Source organism: Musca domestica, unplaced genomic scaffold (genome assembly GCF_030504385.1).
Source record: "Musca domestica strain aabys unplaced genomic scaffold, Musca_domestica.polishedcontigs.V.1.1 35, whole genome shotgun sequence".
NCBI classification, from domain to species: domain Eukaryota; kingdom Metazoa; phylum Arthropoda; class Insecta; order Diptera; family Muscidae; genus Musca; species Musca domestica.
This window is the reverse complement of record NW_026712315.1, coordinates 3,502,645-3,523,088: the sequence shown is the minus strand read 5'-3', so window position 1 is coordinate 3,523,088 and position 20,444 is coordinate 3,502,645. Positions and strand designations below refer to the sequence as shown.

The following is a 20,444-nucleotide window of genomic DNA, read 5'->3' as shown; positions in this document are numbered from 1 at the left end:
CGGATGTTTCTCTCTTTTTTTTTATACCCTACACCACAAGTTGGTCAGGGTATTATGTCTTCGTGCATTTGTTTGTAACAGGCAAAAGTAAACGATAAAGACCCATAGTTCCTTCTGATGATCTGCATAGAATCACTTTCTGAGTTGATTTATGCATGTCAGTCCGTCCGTCCGTCTGTCTGTCCATGTATTCTTGTGAACAAAATGCAGGTGGCATTTATTATCCGATTGAGATGAAATTTTCCAAACAACATTTGTTTGGCCCAAGGACGAACCCCATTGAAATTGGAGATAATCGGTAAAAATTTAGATATAGCTCCCATATATATCTTTGTCCGATTTGCTTTTTATTGGGCACCAAACGTGTAATGTCGACCCAAATTTGGCCTGAAAATAAGTATGCCAAATTTGGTCGAAATCGGTTCAGATATAGCTATAGCTTCCATATATATATTGTTGATCCGATTTGTTATTTTTGTCCTCCGCAACCGTAATATGCACTCTGTTACAACAATATTTGGGGAAATATATCAAATGCAGCTCAGAAATATATTTGCCAAATTTTATCGAGATCGGTTCAGATTTGGGTATAGCTCCCATATATAACTTCGTCCGATTTACATTGTATTGTGCACCAAACGTCTAATATTTGCCCAAATGGGATGGAATTTGGCACATACGACCAAATTGAGTCTAGAAGGTAGTATGCCAATGACAGAAAATTGTCTGTGCAGGTCCACGTCTTCGTATAGGCCCCATATAACGGTACCTCCCGATATTCGATATTTTGATGATTTTAGCTACATTATTTACCGGAATTGATTCAAATTTCGCATTTGAAGTTCGCAATGAATACTACAGCCTATGACAGAAAATTGTCTGTGCAGGTCCACGTCTTCGTATAGGCCCCATTTAAGGGTACCTCCCGATATTCGGTATTTTGATGATTTTAGCGACATTATTTACCGTAATTTTTTTATATTTTATATTTGAAGTTCGTAATGGATACTACAGCCTATGCCAGAAAATTGTCTGTGCACACTTATGACAAAAGTTGAGTGTGCAGGTCCACGTCGACGTTCGGTATTTTTAAGAATTTAACAGAATTTTTAATGGATTTTAATTTTCTGAAAAATGCCAAATTTGTAGCAAATGGTGGAGGGTATTCAAAGTTCGGCCTGGCCGCTTTTTTACTTGTTTTTTTTTTTTTTGGAAATGCCATATTTTTTGATGTCGATGGTCTATTTTGATAATTAAATGGCATTTAATTAAAACTCACTACCCGAAACTGGAAAGCTTTACGCCGTAATTTCGGATATTAAATGCCATGAATTGCAGTTGTCTCTTTGTTGTTGTTAGTTTTCCGCTAGCAGCCAGTTGTAGTTGTGTTGTAATGACATCCCACACCCGATGTTTTTTCGACTTGATTCCCCAATTTCAATGCAGTTTTCCATTTAATGTGGATGCCGTGGCATTATTTGTTTAGAGAAGAAGAAAACAACCTTCCGGGAAGAGTGGGGGAGGGGAACCTAAAATATTTATAAATAATTAGTTTTTAAATGTAAGCTTCTTACCGTATTTTATTGCTCGCCGCTTTTTGAGGTAATTACGCAATGGCCAACAAAGTGGTTGTCCGTTCGAAGAACTGTTTTGTTCTTTTGGCCAATAATTTTGATGGAAAAGTTATTTAAAAAATTCAACAGAGAGTAAATATTAGTTTTGTAAAATATAATAGGAACGGAAGAATAATTTTTTTTATAAATTTGGTAATGGAAATATGATTAAAACTTGGAAGGTATGCTGTGGGGTGGAATATCGAAACCAATATTTTATATCCTCAACCTTATGGCATATGGGATATATACAAAATATCCTTAATCGAAAGAAAGCCAAAATACACTCAGTCCGTTTGGTCCAAATTTTGGAAGAGGTCTAACCGTCTGTCTCTCAGGTCGATTGGTGCGGACGATAACTCTTAAAACCCATGTCCTAAAACCAAACATCGTAAAAACCTAGAACATCGTAATATTCAGCGAATTTTTGAGCAAGTACGGAGCGGAGCAATACCAATTAACTATCTACGGTGTCTCCCCCCCCCCCCCTTTCAGGATTTACAGGAAATCCTTCTACAGGATTTACAAGAAACCAAGGGAAAAAAACCGATGTGGCTTTAAATTAAAAAAAAAATGCTCGTGGTGGAAGTTATGAAGAGTTCGAAGCAGACCTCTTACCAGTCTTCTTCTTTTCACAATCTTCGTTCTTTCCAAACATAAAAGACAGAATCTTCAAAACATAGGTTTGCTAAGAGAGAAAAAAGTCCTCGTCAGAGAAGACCTCCCTACGGCTTCCCCAAAGAAAACCTCCTCCTCGGTCTATAAAAAATAAATAATCTCTCGACGGCCTACAAAACACAGAAGAAATCTTAGAGATCTTCGAAAAATGGAAAACCTCCGCAGGACTTCTAAATATAGACGAACTCCTTCAAAGATTCTGAACATAGAAAACCTCTTCTAAACATAGAACTCCTCCTAACAGTCTTCTGGGCATAGAAGTCTTCCTGGCGATCTTCTAAACATGCAAGATCTTCTGAGAGTCTCCCAAACATAGAAGGCCTACAGAGGGTCTTCTAAATATGGCTGACCTCCTTACCGGTCGACTTAACATGGAACACCTTCTCTCCTTCTCTCTCTCTCTTTTAAAATAAGGGAACCTTCTCTAAAATAAGGGAACCTTCTTAGGGTCTTCTAATCATAGAATGCCTCCGAATAATCGTCTAGGTAAAGGAAACCTTCTGAAGGTCTGATGGTATTTTAAGCATAGAATGGCTGCTGATGGCCTTCTAAACATAGACTACCTACTTTTGGTCTTCTAAAAATTGAATACATCCAGACGGTCTTCTAGGTAACGAAGACCTATTGAAGGTCTACAAACATAGAAAAGCTCCTGAAGGTGGTAGTTTTAACATCGAATATCTCCCAGCGATGTTCTAAACATAGAAAACCTTCTGACGGTCTTCTTTACCTAGAAAACTTTATGAGGGTCATCAGGGAAGGTCTTCTAAACATAGAAGACCTCTAGAGGGTCTTCTAAACATAGAATACCTAAAGAGGGTCTTCTAAACATAGAATACTTTCTGATGATCTTCTAAACATAGAATAGCATCTGTTGGTCTTCTAGATATAGAAGACCTTCTGCCGGTCTTCTTAGCATAGAAGATCTTCTAGATGTAGAAGATCTCCTGACGGTCTTCTCTATAGAAGGTCTTCTAATGGTCTTCTTAACATGGAAGACCCCATGACGATCTTCTAAACATAGAAGAGCTAGTTAGGGTCTTCTAAATATAGAAGACTTTTTGAGGGTCTTCGAAACATAAAAGACCTCCTGGCGGTCTTCTTAACATGGAGGATCTTCTGACGGCCTTCTTAACCTAGATGGCCTCCAGATGGTGCTCGACAATCTGCAAAATATAGAATTCTTAACATAGAGTGGCCCCTAATGGCCTTCTATATATAGAAGACCTCCTGACGTTCTACCAACCACAGAACGCCTCCTGACGGTCTTCTTAACATGGAGGACTTTCTGACGGTCTTCGTAACCTAGATAACCTCCAGAAGGTGCGCGACGTTCTGCAAAACATAGAAATCTTCCTGGCCTTATTCTTAACATGGAGGACCTTTTGACGTTCTTCTTAACCTAGATAACCTCCTGGCTGTCTTCTTAACATAGAGTGACCCCTAAAGGCCTTCTATATATAGAAGACCTCCTGACGTTCTTCCAAACACAGAACGCTTCCTGAAGGTATTCTAAACATAGCATACCTCTTGACCGTCTTCTTCACCGTCTTCACACTTCCTGAGGTCTTCTGAACCTAGAATACCTCCGAATTATCCTTTATGCATACAATACGTCCTGAAGGTCTTCCAAACACAGAATACCTCCTTACGATCTTTCTAACCTAGAAGACTTTCTTCCGGTCTAGGCATCGAATTTCTCCAAACTCTTTTCTAAACATAGAATTCTTCCTGACGGTCCTATTCAAATGTAAGATCTCCTCCTTGCAGATATTGAAAAGGTTTTTGCAAATCTAGGAGATCCCATGACGGTATTCTGAACATAGAAAACCTGTTGTCGGTCCTCCACATATAGAAAATGGTTTTCTAAACCTAGAAGACCTCCTGACGACCTTCCTGCTACCGAAAATCTCCTATAGATTTTCTATATTTTTGTGATACCTGCTAAAGAACTTCTATTCGTCGGACAGGTTCTGGAGCTCACCGACTTTAGAAACCCCTTGTGTGAATATATCCTTTGAACGGAATATTTTTTGTTGCTTTTGATTACAAACATTTATTACACAACAACAAAAAATATCCATTACTTCTATCGAGAATATTCACTGAACTACAAAATAATATAAGGTTTTATTTTTGGTACTCTTTGGCCACAGTAACAATACAACAAAGCCATGTTTTTTTTATTAATTTTTCTTCTTTTCTTTCGTCTTTTTTTTTTTCTCTTCCATTACCGTTTATTGATGGCATTCATTCCGGGGGGTGGGGTGGGGTGCTTCTGTTGCTTTTGGGATAATAACTTTTCTAAAAAATCTGGGCCAGAACGCAATGCCTTTGTTAATCTCTGCGAGGAGTGATGTACACAGAAGGTCGGTCGGTCGGTCAGTGGTTGGTGGCCAAAAGCAAATTCGTTTTGCCATTAGAGAGCGAGATGAGATTGTAATTTGCAACAAATTTGGGGAATTGATTACCCAAAGTTTGTTTTCTCTCTCCCTCTCTGGTTGTTGATATTTTTCTTTACATTTTCAATTGCATACTTTTAGGAGTTAGTGGCTGGTCCCTGGTGAATGATGATGAGAATTTGTTTTTTATTTTGTTTTCAATTTTTCAGTTAAAAGTAAATAACAAAGAACTTATTTGGCTTTTTCTTCGACAATGAAAAGTGTTGCTTAAAATTGTTGAGAATTTATTCCATTGAGGTTGGAGTAAGAGCGGCTGGCATTTTATGGAAACTTATTATGCTTTACTAAGTTTATAATTGCTGTTGTAATTAGTGTTCTGCGGGCCATTGGTATTTGCTGGAAGCCTGTAAATTTGGATTATGGCGATAAGGCACAAGAATTTCCTGGCTAGGCACAATGTTGCAGAATTCAGTTTCACTTATCAAATGCTCATATTTAATGGCAGGAACAATTTTAGAATTAAACAATTAAGCAAAGGCTAAAGACGTGCCGGCCGACCATGTGATAGCCTACAACACTACAATATGTTAGAAGCCCCGCCTTATGCCAAAAAATCATTTTGCGAGATTTCGTTTTTAAAGTTATGTAACAGAACATTGCCTACATATTACCCTTAGCATTTTGACATGGGACATTTGCCCAATATTTACGCACTCCGCCATGCTGTTAGTTTTTGCGATCCATTTTACAGTTAAATATAATCCAATGGCCATCAAAAATATTAGAACTCTTCCCTGTTCTTAACTCTCTTTTCAGGCATGTCGATTGGCTTCAATTGTGTGATCAGCACATATTTTCTGTTTTTGGTTCAAATATTTTGCGATCTTCTCAAAAAGCAAGAGGCCCCTATATATCTCCAAATTTAGACACACCTATAGGATTTGCTTGTCTACGATGTTTGGCTATATTCGTCAACAAAATCAACATAAATAAAAACAGCCAGACGTTTGCCTTTTGCTTTTTTATTGTTTCGGTAGAATCGAAATTTTGGTATTTTTTCACACAAAAGTAGTGGTCCGTTCGACCAGCTGTCATAAACTCGAACCTCATGCGAGAGTTCGTGTCCCTTGGTTTCTATTTGTGTTCTTTATAACGGCTCCAAAATTGGGAACATTTTTAGTTGTTGGTTCATTTCAAGCCCTAAATATATAATAATAGGCCTAGCCCTTCTGAGCCTAACCCTACCCTCGTGAAAATTTTCGTGAGGATCGTTAGGATCATGAGTTCCCCCCCCCCCCCCCTTCCTTTGTATAAACACATTGTACATATGTCGCCATATATATATCCGATATATATACTATCGGCATCTACGTAACGGTCAGAATTGACCTGTTCGTCTATTTGTGATTTCGCCGGCATTAAAAATATTCGCGGTTTAATGGTCTATTTCACCCACTAAATATTACCCGATGACCATCAAAACTGGAAGGCTTCTGCGCAGCCCTAAACTCGGCCCCATGCTAACTTCCGCGTCGATTAGTCTATAATTGCATTTGCAAAATCAGGAAATTTTTCAGTTTTTGTTCCATTTCGACCCCTAAATATTATGCGATCATCTCAAAAAGCAATATTCTGACCCTAGCCCCAACTCCATTCTAAATTTGGTAAAGATCCGGCGAAAATTGCGACCTGTAGAGTGATTACAAATTAACATGGACAGACGAACAGACGGACGGACGGACATACATAGCTAGATCGACTCAGCTCGGTGAGTTAGGAAGATCCATATATACTTTCCTATGTGAGAAACCAATATTTAACGCAGAATCTGGTATGATGCAGGGATACATCGGTCCACTCCTTCTGGTACCTTCGACAAAGTTCTGCAGTATTTTGGCCCATTCTCGGCGAAGCGCTTGCTTAAGGTGATCGATATTTTTTAGTGCCAACTTTGCTTTCCAAAATACTCCAGACACAATGGTCCAACGTATTGGTATCCGGAGATTTTGGTGGCCATTGTGCGTTGGAAATGAAGCGGGAAACCCCATTTTGTAACCACTCTTGGGTGGCGCGTTGTCAGTGCGATGGTGCTGAGTCTTAGTGCTGTTGGAATGTCCAAGGTCTGCGGCCAAAATGTTTGCGTGCCCAAGGCTTTAATACACCCTCCAAAAGTTTTTTCGCGATAATATTCGGCATTTATTCTGATGCCACGGTCGACTAATACATGCGGAGAGCGATCATCGCCTGTTATGGCGGTCCACGCCATCACCATGGCCGGCGCTTGAGTTCTGGTGGCCAACCGAAGGTGCACATTTTCAGCTGACCTCTTTGGCAAGTAAACACGAGCATTTTGTTTGTTTACAAACTGCTAGACTACGAATGTTTTCTCATCGGAGAAAAACAAATTCGGCAGATCACCACTTTCTGCCAAGCGAAGCAACTCTTTAGCCACCAGAACGCAGGCGCCGGCCATGGTGATGGTGTGGGTCGCCATAACAGCTGGTGGTCGCTCTCCGCTCGCATTAATCGACCATGGCATCAAAATAAAAAATGCCGAATATTATCGCGAAAATATTCTGGAGGGTGTATCAAAGCCTTGGGCACACAAAACATTTTGGCCGCAGACTATGGACATTCCAACGGAACTCAGCACCATTACACTTAGCACGCCCCACCCAAAAATGGTTACAAAATGAGGTTCCTCGCTTTATTTCCAGCGCTCAATGACCACCAAAATCTCCGGATACCAATCCCTTGTGTCTGCAGAATTTGGAAAGCAATGTTGGCACAAAAAAATACCAAATTGTCAATCACCTCAAGCAAGCGGTTCACCGGAAAAGGGCTAAAATACCGCTGAGCAACATGCGCGCAGACGGTGTGACCGTTTCATTGACCGTTTGAAGGCTATAATTCGTGTCAAAGTTGAGCAATTCGAACAAATCTAAACTTATTCTAAAATTTGATGCTATTTCCGACATTCTTTGCTTTCACTCAATAAAATGTAAAAATTATGGCGTTTGACTTTGTTGCAGGTTTTTCTTATCTCACCCTGTATTTTCTCATATTCTACCGAATTTTTCCATTCGGTGAAACTCGATCCGGTTTATTTATTGCTCCAATAAATGTTTTTTTTTTTTTAATATAATTATGTTCGAAATCATATCATGGACTGCAGGGCAATGTTATTTGGTGCTAGAGGTACAAAAGCCTCGATCAAATTTTTTGAAAATCGTTTCAGAGTTGCATATAGTTTCCAAATTATGACAACTCTAAAGCCATGAAACACATTCAAATAAGGTTCATAGTTGGTAGGATCTATTTCATATGGGATGGGAGCTCTCCCATGGCTCATGGTGTTGTAGACCTTCCTTACATGTTTTTTTTTTCGAATACTTTCATCACTCATCACTGGTGGCGTATGAGCATTTTTCAATAGGCCACATAATAAAATTAGAACTCATACGCCCACCCCTGGTCTCAACCCTCCTCATAATGCCTGGGAGAAAACTTTTTCCCAAATTTAAAGCTATCACGCCTATCTGAAACTGTAACGAATTTAAATCAATTTTCTTTGTCACCAAAATGGCCCGCAGATAAAAACTGCAAGAGAACCGAATGATTAAGTGATTATCAAGTTCAAGTTTGTGTTGGCATTGTGTGAAGTGAAAGAGTCTGTGTGTGTGGGTGTGCACTTCTGTGCTCTCGTGACTTGAGCAACAGCGAGAGTGACATTACAAAGTAATTTCGTGATAACTATCAAAGCAGATTCTTCTTCTCTTTTCCCGTCTCCCCCCCCCCCCCCTCCCAATAGCTTGCGTAACGAACTTGTTGTTCAATTTGAAAGCAATTTAGCATAAAACATATTGTGTTAGGATAAGTACACACACAATCACACACACACATTAAAAATTGCTCTCCTCCTTGTTAGCAACAGCTTAACGGCTTAACAAAGGCGTGGGTTTTTTTAATGGGAGACCCGCCATCCCGTTATCGTCGTCATCATCATCATCATTGTCATTGTCATCACTTAAACTGAACTTTATGATTTGTATCAAAGAGAGTGGTGTTGTAAGTGTTGTTGTTGGTGTTGTTGTTGTTGCTCTGAGATAGTTTCTTTTTGTTGTGAGTGTATGCTTCAACATTTTTTTACACAAAAGATTAAGTGAAGCATACTTTAGGGCTTATGCCACACATTATGCCGCCGACACAAGTCCTTACATATTTTTGAAGACTACTTCTTTGGGGAAAAAAAACTTTAATTCCCTTTTGTGTAGCCAACGAAACGAAAAAGCAGCTAACGAGAATGTTTAAACATATCTGACAAAAATTCTGCATGTGTACGCCTTAAAGTATGCCATAAATTCCTTATTGAAGCTATGGTTGCAGTCGTTTTCTTGCCTTTTCTTTTGTTTGATTTTGATTTGATTTCTTGTTTGTTCACAGTACGCTGACAAAAGGATGTTTTTCCTTCGTTTTTTTTTTTTTTTTTTTTTTTTTTTTTTTGAAAAATCTCTCAATAGACTTTAGCCTTGTGCAATGGGAGGGAGGAGAAAATTTGCGATTTGACTTGTGCTCTTGTGTCAAAAGTTAAAATGATTGCACATAATGTGTACAATGAACTCGACCCCATTTTCGTTCTCTTTGTCTTTTTTTTGACGAGATGTGCGATCAAGGTTGCCGAGATTCCTACGTCTTTGGAAAAGTTATTTGTTTAATGAAGTGTAAACAAAGGGGTGGGTGATTCTACATTGGGGAACTAGCCACAAGGGACCTTCTAAGCATCTTATATACAGCTATGATTTAATGAAACTTTTAATCACAGAAATCACATCACTCTACGACATTGGACCTTCATTGATTTTTATCGATATATAATTGGGAATTTTAAAGGATTTTTTATAGCCTACGACTACGACATATTTGAGGGACTATATTTGGAAATTTTATAGAACTCTAAAAAAGAACCAATTTGATCATATCCAAGGGTCTTTCTAAGGATTTTATATACAGAGATGATGTGATGAAACTTTTCATCACAGATCGTAATCGTGAATAATACACGCTCATAAATTTTGAAGAATTTTTAAGAATTTCTATGGTTTATACCCTACACCATAGTATGGAGGGTATATTAAGTTTGTCATTCCGTTTGTAACACCTCGAAATATACATTTTAGACTCCACAAAGTATATGTATTCCTGATCAGCATACAATTCTATGTCGATTTATCAATGTCCGTCCGTCTGTCCGTCTGTGGAAATCACCCTAGCTTCCGAACGAAATGAAGTAAGTTGATAAAAATTTACTCAAATGTGTATTATATCTGCAGGACTTTTGGTATTAAAAATGGGCCATGTAGGTTCACGTCTTCGTATAGCCCCCATAATACGGTACCTCCAGATATTCGGTATTTTGATGATTTTAGCGACACTAGTCACCGGAATTGTTTCAAAATTCGTATTTGAAGTTCGTAATGGATACTACAGCATAAGACAGAAAATGGACCATGTAGGTCCACGTCTTCGTATAGCCCCCATATAACGGTACCTCCCAATATTCGGTATTTTGATGATTTTAGCGACATTATTTATCGGAATTATTTCAAATTTGGTATTTAAAGTTCGTAATGGATACTACAGCCTATGACAGAAAATTGTCTGTTCAGGTCCACTTTTTATAACCCCCATGGTACCTCCCTATATTTTGTATTTTGAGTATTTCAGCTACGTTATAAATGGATTTTTTCAAGTTTCGCATTTGAATATTGTAGTAGCTTGTGACAAAAGATGCCTCGGTATTTTTAAGATTTTAACAGAACTTTTAAGGGATTTTTTTTTTAAAGTGTTAAACTTGTACGAAATGGTGGAGGGTATTCAGAGTTCGGCCCGGCCGAACTTACAGCGTTTTTACTTGTTTTATTGACGGTGGTAGTTTTTAGAAGAAAGAAACGGAGAAATAATTTTGATTCTTCAAAAAACTTTATGTGGACCACAAGAGAGATAACCAGGGACCTTCGTAGATTTTCTACTGAACTATAATTGGGAATTTTAAAGAATTTTTTATATGCCCCGATTGTGGATTTTTAAAAGCATATTTAAGCGAAAACATTCAGAGATTTTAAAAACAAACAATTTGAAAATTTCCAAAAAGTTTTTAAAAAAATAAAATTAGGTTTTAAAGAAGTAAAAGTGTTTTTTTTTTTTTTTTCTTTTCTTTTTTTTTTTTAAAAAAAATATTTTACAATAAAAAGAGTATGAATCGGTTTTGCCGACAGACGTACACCCCCAGTCTTGAGTTATGATTATTCAAATTCCAAAGCAGTTGGTCAATATTGACCAATTCGTATCCGACCTAAGACTGATATAAATATTACAACGTACCAGATTTTATACTATATCGTCTACTTCCTATACTTTATATGAGATACAGGATAAGATAAAAAAAACTGCAACAAAGTCAAACGCCATAATTTTTACTTTTTTTTAATATTTATTGAATAAAAGCCGAAAATGCCGGAAATAGCATCAAATTTTAGAATAAGTTTAGATTTGTTTGAATTGGTAACCTTTGGCACGAATTATGGCCTTTAAATGACCAATAAAAGCGACACACCCTGTCCCAATGTTGCTCTGCGGTATTTTGGCCCATTCACGGCGCAGCGCTTGCTAGAGGTGATCGACACTTTGGTATTTTTTTAGTTTCAACCTTGCTTTCCAAAATACTCCAGACACAAGAGTCCAACGGATGGGTATCCGGAGATTTTGGTGGCCATCATGCACTGGAAATGAAGCGAGGAACCTCATTTTGTAACCATTCTTGGGTGGCGCGTGCTGAGTGCGATGATGCTGAGTCCTGTCGGAATGTTCAAGGTATGCGGCCAAAATGTTTGCGTGCCCAAGGCTATAATACACCCTCCAGAATATTTTCGCGATAATTTTAGGCATTTGTTATTTTGTATGGAAACCCCTATATTTCCCCGTAGGGAGTCCAGTGGCCTAACAAAGTTTACCGATAGAGGGAGAGTAACTCTCTCGATATTCACGGAACACTGAAACATATACAATCAGAGCTTTTGTGTATTGGTAGTGGTTGGCTAGATATCTGCTCTAGATATTTAAAAACAATTATTTATCTTTGGTACCAATACCCTCAAACTCTAACCTAATTTCCTTACTACTCCTCAAACTATGCAACAATTATTTTGCATTTTTCTCTTGAATTTCAAGCCATTTTTAACTTTCTAATACCAGTAATTACTTCGCTGAACTAACTCTTAAAAATACTTCGAATACACATTTCTATAGAACAGAAAATTGGAACATAACTTTCATAAAAAAAAAGTTTGATTTTTTCCCCAACTCTTGCCCACTTTTGAACTTCGTGCCACGAATGCCGCACAACAATACAACAACAATAACAAATAAATTGTTTTCATATGATACAAATGTTTCTTTTTTTGAGGGCGTGGGGGAGGGGGTAAACAAAGAAGTTGTGAAAGAAGTTTGGTGAAAAGTATTTTCCATCAGTTTTTCTATATAGAAGAGCAAAGGCCAATTTCAGTGGGTGAACTTGGTGCTTAAGTACACGCATACACACACAGAAACGCACTTTCACACATACTTAACAAAAACTTTGGAGAGGGAGAGAGGAAAAACTGGTTTTGTTTCTTTTCAATTGAAAAGAAATGCGAAAATTCTTACAAATTTCCAATTGCCAGAAGGTGTTTATTTTGGGGGAAACTTCGTATATGACCAAAAAAAAAAAAGAAGTGTCAATGTGCTACGTGAAATCTCTGCAAATCTAAGAAACAATTGAAAAAAAAAAAAACGGCCCTTGTAAGCCATCATCCACACCAAATATGCCTGATGAGCCGCTTAACCAACGGCGAAACGCGTCGCATAGTGGTGAGTGTGTGATAGTGTCTATCTGGCTTTCCTTTTCACTGCAAATTTCAGATCATTAAGCTCGTCTCGAAAGAGAAAACAAACACATAAATCATAAAACATATGATCTTCGCCTTAACAAGGCAAAACTCAAAAATTCAGCCGAGCCTGGCTGTGGGATTTGAACCGCGGACCTCGGTGTGCAGCCAACTAGAAGTTGCCGTCTCTACGTTCAGAGCCATTAACCCGTCTTCCTAAAGCAGCACTAAAACAAGTGTATGCATTGGAAGCAATGTAGTTGTTGTGGACAAAAAATCCATCACTACAAAAACTTTGCTGTGAAAAAGATCTGCCAATAGAACTTGAGTCGAACCTGGAGAGTTTCTAGTGTATAATTCGCATATGCTAATTTGCAATAAGTTCGAAATATATACTACTTTCCAGAGAACGGCCCTTGTAAGCCATCATCCACACCAAATATGCCTGATGAGCCGCTTAACCAACGGCGAAACGCGTCGCATAGTGGTGAGTGTGTGATAGTGTCTATCTGGCTTTCCTTTTCACTGCAAATTTCAGATCATTAAGCTCGTCTCGAAAGAGAAAAAAAACACATAAAAAATAAAAAAAAAAAAAAAAAAAAAAAAAAAAAAAAAAAAAAAAAAAAAATTTTCAGGTTTGGATTTGAAAATATTTTCTTTTTTTTTTTTGGCTCTAAAAAATCTCAAAAAAGACTTACAGGAGCTAATTTATTTTGAGATGCTGATATGTGACCTTTGTCTTCATCCGGTTACTTTTTTCATTTATTTTAGAGTCTCTAAGAATTGAGTCTACATTAAGCTTCTAAAAATCCTATCGCCCTTTTTTTATACCCTCAGCCATATGGCTAGAGAGGGTCTGTATCATTTTATACGGCCAAAACGTGCCTCATCGAAATAACGGCTCACTGTGGACCAAATCCATTTCAGGACATTTGGAGTCGATCTAGTGATGTACTACCGTCCGTCTGTCCGTCTGGCTGGGTGATTTGCACGATAACTCTCGAATAGAGTATACGATGTGATCTAAACTTGGTACATCGTAATATTATTATTAAACTAAGATCGGTCCACTCCTTCTGGCACCTCCCCCACAAATGGTCAAAATTTTGAATAATTACAACTTTCATAAAATGTTATGTACGAATCCGATTGTCTTAAAATTTCACACATCCCAATGTTTTCATGAACCCAAGATCTGGTGTTAAGATGGATGTATATCGGCCCACACCTTCTGGTACCTCCCCCACAAAAGGTCGAAATTTTGAATATCCATTAAGCTCATAAAACGCGGATTCCATCTAGACTTGGAATATTTCTATTCTATCTGAATAAAAAAGGTAGAGATCGGACCATTCCTTCTGGTACCTCCCCCACAAAAGATCAATATTTTGAATAACCAAAACGTTTATAAAATCCGAAATAAGCATCAGGTTCCTATTGCCCCTTTTGCTTTTTATACCCTCCGCCATACTGTGGAGGGTATATTAACTTTGTCATTCCGTTTCTAACTCTTCGAAATAATCATGTCAGACCCAACAAAGGGTATATATTCTTGATCAGTGTAAAATTCAAAGTCGATTTAGCGATGTCCGTCTGTCCGTCCGTCTGTCTGTTGTAATCACGCTATCTTTCGAACGAATTGAGATATAAGGCTAAAATTTTGCACACATGTTTATTTTTTTAGTAGGCAGTTGGTCCACGTTTTCATATAGCCCCCATATAACGGTACCTTCCGATATTCGGTATTGTGATGATTTTAGCGACATTATTCACCGGAATTGTTTCAAATTCGGTATTTGAAGTTCGTAATGGATACTACATGGATACTACAGCCTATGACAGGTCCACGTCTTGGTATAGCCCCCATATAACGGTACCTCCCAATATTCGGTATTTTGATTATTTTAGCGTCATTATTCTCCGGAATTGTTTCATATCACGTATTTAGAGTTCGCAATGGATACTACAGCCTAAGACAGAAAATTTTCTGTGCAGGTTCACATCTCCATATAGCCCCCATATAACGGTACCTCCCAATATTCGGTATTTTGATTACTTTTAGCGACATTATTCACCGGAATTGTTTCAAATTTGGTATTTGAAGTTCGCAATGGATACTACAGCCTAAGACAGAAAACTTTCTGTGCAGGTTCACGTCTTCGTATAACCCCAATATAACGGTACCTCCCGATATTCGATATTTTGATGATTTTAGCGATATTATTAACCGCAACTGTTTCAAATTTGGTATTTGAAGTTCGTAATAGATACTACAGCCTATGCCAGAAAATTGTCTGTGCAGGTCCACGTCTCCATATAGCCCCCATATAACGGTACCTCCCAATATTTGGTATTTTGATGATTTTAGCGTCATTATTCACCAGAATTGTTTCAAATTACGTATTTAGAGTTCGTTATGGGTCCGTTACGGTCTGTGACAGAAAATTATCTATGCAGATCCAGGTCTTCGTATAGACCCCAAATATCTGTACCTCCCTATATTCGGTATTTTGACGATTTTAGGTACAATACTCACCGAAATTGTTTGAGATGTGGTATTTGAAGTTCGTAATGGATGCTACAGCCTGTGACAGAAAATTGTCTATGTTGGTTCAGGTCTCCTCCCAGCTCCGATATAACGGTACCTCCCTATATACGATATTTCGATTAATTTAGGTACATCATTGACCGTTTAATTCATGTTTCGAATTTGAATATTGTAATGGCTTGTGACAAACAATGCATATGCAGGTCCACGTCGTATACACTCCAATATAACTAATATCTTCGGTTTTTTTTAAAATTCTATCAGAATTTTTTAAGGATTTTATTTTTTGAAAATTTCTAAATTCGTTCCAAAAGGTGGAGGGTATTCAAAGTTCGGCCGGCCGAACTTACTGTTTTTTTAACTTGTTGTCACTCTTTTAAATCTTGTCTTCCAAATTTTACAAATTTTATTTTCCAAAAAAATAAATAAACATTGTTAGGAGCACAACTTTAAGAAATCTTTGTATTTATCTTTTTGTTTTTCTGCCGCCTGAACTTGTGCTTCACAGAATAAATAAAGCTCTGTGAAAACTTGACATACAATTTCCTCCGCTACAAAATAACTTATTTTCTTTTGGGTAAATATTTATTCGAGAAAATGTAATATTTAATATGGAAGTGCTTTGCTTGCTGTATTCATGCTCCAGTGGACGTCAGTAAGCCTTTTGCCACGAATGAATATTTACATTCATATTGATTTTGTGCTATTGCTTCGGATCTTTGAAGGGAATTAAATAAATAATATGGGAATTTCGGAAAATAATTTCAGGGTATAGATTAAATTTCCTGGGCAAGTACGTTTCCTCTTTTCATTCGAGTTGTGAAAAGGGAGGGGGGTGGCGGCAGAATTTACGTAGAGGGTACATAGAGCGTATCATTAATATTTATTAATGTTTGCGTATGAGTGTTGTTAGTACTCATACGCCATGGACAAATTTGATATTCAAAACAATTTTTAATGAAAGGATTTCTTCCATTAAGATTTAAGTTTAAGGTAAAGGATACTTTGAAGACATTAAATTATGCGACGTTCGGGCCGAACTTTTAATATCCTCTACATTTTGTTAAAGAAAACATTTTTACATTAAAGTATTTGGATTCAAATGTGTTACACTTAAAAACTTTTCAAAAAAAAAAAAAACATAATGAGGCTGAAGCCATTGTATGGGGCCATAACAAAAAAAAAACAGGAACCTCTATAGACAATTTCATACATCAATACCAAAATACCAAATTTGAAACAATTTCGTGGGCGAATGCAAGCAGGATTATCAAAATGCCAAATATCGGTGGGTATGGTTATGCGTGCGTGATATAGGCAAACGTGGACATAAATATCCAATGGTCTGCCGTACCCATTACGAAATAAAAATATCAATTTTCGGACAAATTCGTGAAAAACAATATGTCAAAAATCATCAAAATACAAAATATCGGGACACCTAGGTAATAAAAAGGAATAACGAATAAAGAGAGTTTTAAAGTAATGAAGCGATTTTACTCACCTGTTGTCTTATATTTCAAGAGGCGTGTCCTTAGCTCACCAATACCCGAAAATGATGTTATATAGGCATGAGCATGGGTGCCCTTGACAGGAATATTGAAAAGTTTACCAGTCAAAACGTTCGAAATACCATCGAAACCGCCTGAAAGAAAAGTAAATGAAATTTCTATTAATTTAGGAATTTTTTTTCGGATATAAGATCTTTAAATAAAAGTAATAAAAATTAATTTTTAGGAAAATATACCCTAAACTTAAAAAAAAAATATCTTTTCAATAACAACCATCCTAGATATAATACAAATTGTTCTGCCAAATATTTGAAGCTCTACGTCAACTAATGTGGGCTGTATCGTGATTTTAACAGCCAGACAGACGGACATGGTCATCCAAAATGCTAGAATTCTTGCCTGTCCCTAACCCTCTTCCCAGGCGTATCGATTGGCTTTAACTGTGTGATCAGAAAATGGTTTCTGATTTTGGTTCATTCAAAGCCCTCCAAAAGCAGGAGGTCCCCCCGTATCTACAAATTTAGACAAATCTATATAATTTGCTTGTCTACGATATTGGGCTATATTCGTCAACAAAATCAGCATAAGCCAGTAAAGAAAGTCTTAAAGTCGGGTGGGGCCGACTTCATGATACCCTACACCACTTTGCTGCGCATAACAATTAAAAGTTTTTATGGGAGAATTCAATCATACACCCTATGATAATAATTATGATTTATAGTTCAAGGGACTAAATATGCCGAAGCATTTGTATCTTTTAAATTCGGACTTGTTTTGCCCATATGGTGCACAATTAGTTTGAAACCGGATAAAGATATACATGGGAGCTATATCCAAATCTGAACCGATCTCGATAAAATTTGGCAAAGACATTTCTGGGCTGTATTTGATATATTTCCTGAATATTGTGGTTACGGAGCGCATATTACGGCTGCGGAGGACAAAAATAACAATTCGGATGAACAATATATATGGGAGCTAAAGCTATATCTGAACCGATCTTCACCAAATTTGGCATACTACCTTCTAGACTTAATTCGGTCGTAAGTGCCAAATTTCATCCTATTTGGACAAATATTAGACATTTGGTGCACAATAAACAGTAAATCGCACGAAGTTATATATGGGAGCTATATCCAAATCTGAACCGATCTCTATGAAATTTAGCACAGGTATTTCTGAGCTGCAGTTGATGTATTCCCCAAATATTGTTGTTACGGAGTGCATATTAAGGCTGCGGAGGACAAAAATAACAAATCGGATGAACGATATATATATATATATATATATATATATATATATATATATATATATATATATATATATATATATATATATATATATATATATATATATATATATATATATATATATATATATATATATATATATATATATATATATATATATATATATATTTGAAACGATTTCGACCAAATTTGGCATACTTATTTTCAGGTCCTATCTCATCGTACGTGCAAAATTCCATACTATTCGGACTGATATTACAGGTTTGGTGCACAATAAAAGGCAAATCGGACGAAGATTTATATGGGAGCTATATCTAAATTTTTACCGATTATCTCCAATTTCGTCCTTGGGCCAAACAAATGATTTGTGCAAAATTTCATCTGGATAAGGCAATAAATGCGGACAGACAGACGGACGGACGGACATGCATACATCGACTCACAATGTGATTCTATCCAGATCATCAAAAGGAAATATGGGTCTATCTCGTTTTCTTTTGCCTGTTACAAACAAATGCACAAAGACATAATACCCTGACCACCTTGTGGTGTAGGGTATAAAAAGCCAGAAGATCGCTATTTGTGTATTTCGGTTATCGCCTAGTGGCCAATTCTACTCTCCACTCAAACTTCATGCGAGATTATGTGTCCTTTGGTTTCTATTTGTGACCTTTATAACGGCTGCAAAATCAGGAACATTTTTATTATTGTTGGTCCATTTCAACTACTAAATATATTGCGGACATCTTTGAAAATAATAGGCCTAGCCCTTCTGAGCCTAAGTCTACCCTTGTGAAAAATTTCGTGAGTATCGGAAGATAATTTCAATCTGCATGTAAAACGCCATCCTGTATTGTAAGGTGAAAAAAATATTACAATCAAGTAAGCAAAGGCTATAGTCGTGCGGGGCCGACTATGTTATACCCTACAACATTACAATATGTTAGAAGCCCCCTTATGTCCAAATCAATATTGGAAGATTTCGCTTTTGAAATTAGGATTTTGACTAGGGACATTTGCTCAATATTTACGCTCTCCGTCGTGCTGTTAGTTGTTGTGGTCCATTTTATAGCTAAATATAATCCAATGGTCATCAAAAATATTAGAACTCTTTCCCGTCCTTAACTCTCTTTTCAGGCATGTCGATTGGCTTCAATTGTGTGATCAGCACATATTTTCTGTTTTTGGTTCATTTGAACCCCCAAATATTTTGCGATCTTCTCAAAAAGCAAGAGGCCCCTATGTATTCCATGGGAGAGTTCGTGTCCCTTGGTTTCTATTTGTGACCTTTATAACAGCTGCAAAATCAGGAAAATTTTTAGTTGTTGGTCCATTTCAACCCCTTATATATTGCGGACATCTGTGAAAACAATAGGCATAGCCCTTCTGACCCCAACCCTACGTGGTGTTACATAAATTTTGGCCCAATCAAACTTATAATACCCCCAACACAAAGTGATGTAGGGTATTATTAATATTCTCTCCTTTTCAAGGTGGAGATTTTAAAAACGATGAGAATTTCTAAAAGTAAGACCAAGAAAAAGATTAATTTTCTTTTGGACAAGATTTCTTTAATTAATTGAGAATGATAGGAAGACAATTTACGCAGAGAGATAGACTCCATTGCGTATCATTAATATTGATAGGTTTTTGCGTATGAGTGATTGGTGGTACTCATACGACCAGAACAAATTTGGTACTCTCAATGGAAGCATACTTTCCAAGAAATTTAGCTTTAGCCATTTTCCATAAAAAAACAAGACAGCAATCGAGGAAAAAACTGCAACCAAATTCAGACTGCTGTCATTTCTAAGCCACTCGTCCGATACCTGTTAGAATTATTTCAGTAACAGCTCCATATATTCTTTACAAGCCTACAAAAGCATTTTGCTGAGAATTTTCCAGCAAAAAAGTTATTCGTGATGGAATTCAAGCGTGATAGTGTGATATCTTTAGATTTGGCTGAAAAACCACAAATGGCTATCGTTAGGGCACTCCAGCATTTAAATGTGAATAAATCTTTTTGTGTCTCGTACCATCGCTCGTTACCGATTACGTGATACTGGTAGCGTAGCCCGACGTCAAGGAAGTGGATTTAAGAAAAGAACAACATCAGCAGATATGGTTCAAAAAGTTAAGGGCTAAGTACATAAGAAGCTTGAAGTCATGGCTAGGCATATTTTGTGACATTTCACAAAGGGATTACAGAGCCGCCCTAAAATCCAGCCGTCGTTTTCCATTATAATTTGACATTAATATGCCTAGCCAAGACTTCAAGCTTCTTATGTACTTAGCCCTTAAAGAAGCGTCTCGAAACCCGTGTCGCAGTGGCCGAAAAATGGCTCGTGAGCTGAACATATCGCATTATTCCATTCGGCAAATATTGAAAAATGAACTCGGGGTAAAGCCAGTGAAATTGCAAAAAGTGCAAGAACTTACACCGCAACAGAAAGAAAATATAGTCAAAAGAGCTAAGGAGTTGTTTCGCTTGACCGAAAGTGCTGATCTGCTGAATTTGGT

General features: G+C 37.2%; 1 protein-coding gene across 1 annotated transcript in view; it reads left to right on the top strand.

The window, feature by feature from the left end:
* LOC101895174 (uncharacterized) overlaps positions 1 to 20,444 on the top strand; it is a 350,871-nt gene that overhangs the window by 279,450 nt on the left and 50,977 nt on the right. The gene's annotated exons all lie outside the window — the stretch shown is intronic.